The sequence below is a fragment of the Nothoprocta perdicaria genome, unplaced genomic scaffold (genome assembly GCF_003342845.1).
Source record: "Nothoprocta perdicaria isolate Ctin4 unplaced genomic scaffold, notPer1 scaffold_121, whole genome shotgun sequence".
Taxonomy (NCBI): domain Eukaryota; kingdom Metazoa; phylum Chordata; class Aves; order Tinamiformes; family Tinamidae; genus Nothoprocta; species Nothoprocta perdicaria.
Genome location: NW_020454328.1, coordinates 798,672 through 800,156, shown reverse-complemented (window position 1 = coordinate 800,156; position 1,485 = coordinate 798,672).

Below are 1,485 nucleotides of genomic sequence, written 5' to 3'. Positions count from 1 at the left end.
GAGGAGATCCATATGCAAAAACCTATAGGGTACCTCACCTACAGAGAAGTCTTTAAAAAAACAGTCCGTGGCTGTCGTTCTTCTCGCCTCCACTGGACTCCTGAGCGCCGGGGTTCCAAAATGTGAACTATCTTATAGCAGAAGATTTATGTGAGAGCAGTTCATACAAAGTCAGAACAAAATCACAGTAACGATGTCGCTTGGTCGAGACGCTGCCGTCGGGGCTCCGGGGGCTGCGCAGGGGAGCCCCGCACTCCTTGAGCCCTCATCCACTCCCTAGGAAGCCCCTGTTGTCCGGTGCGAGTCCTCCCCAAAGGCCCAGGTTCGTGGGCACTTGTATTTTCATGGCACCAGCCCAAAGGTGCCCAGAGGAGCCCTCGGGACAGATCCTCCCGGCAGAGCCCCGAGTGCCTTTGTGGCCGCTCCTTTGCTTGCTTTGCTAAACGCGAATCCCCGCCACCTCTTCCCACACCCTCCAGCCGCCCAGTCAGCACTTAACCCAAAGGAGCGAGCGCCAGAGTTAAAGGAGGGGAGATAATTGCGATAGAAAAGCAAAATAGCTCAAAAAAAAAAAAAAAAAAAAAAAAAAAAAAAAAAAAAAAAAAAAAGGGGGGGGGGGAGAGAATAAAAACTGCCGACACGTCTATTCCTCGCCCTTCGCCTCTCTCCTACTCGCCGCCCCCCCGGCCCTTCCCCCGTCGCCTCTTGGCGAGCTGCGCTTTTGGGCGGTCGCCCGCGGGCCACAGCGCGTATATCTCCCGTGGCGACAGCGACAGCCGCGTCCCCGCCAGCAGTGACGGCGTGTCCAGAACGGCGATATCGGTGCCCGGCACCCCCTGCCGGCACCCCCCCACCCCCCACCCTATAAGCGCCCACATCTCTTGCCCCGCACCCTCCCTGCGCGGCCTGCGAAGCCCGAACCGTCACCTGCGCAAAACTTGAGGCGAAAGTTGCGCGGGACTGCGGAGCCTGGTTTTGCTCCCACCTCTTCCTCGTGCTACCCCTCTGCCCCTCCGCCCCCAGCCGCTCCTCTCCAAGTCCATTCCCAATGGGAACTCCAACAGGAGCCCCGCGAGGCGAGGAGCAGGCGGGGGAAGCAGCAGCTCCTGAGCGAGCCGCGGTTCCTAGGCCTGTAGGGGCACGGGCGGGGGGCTCCGCTCCGACGATGCCCGAACGCTCTAGCAGTCCAAACGGGCACCTAGGGGCCCCGCGGGCGGCGCGAGGGCAACTTGGCCCCCTTTCCGCCTAGGCCGCTGGCCACCCGGCCGCAATTAACATAATTTTCCCTGGTGACGCCGCTCTGCCCACGAGCTCGGGCTCGCTTTATTTTTAAATCTCCCCCTCCTCTCCGTTTCCCCCTGCACACCCCCTGTACCGGGATTCTGCTCGTTATTATTTTAATCCCAACCAAGCATTGCATAGTTAAAAAGGGGGGGGGGGGGTTGTGTTCAGCTTTTCTTTCTTTCCTTTTTTTTTTTTTTTTTT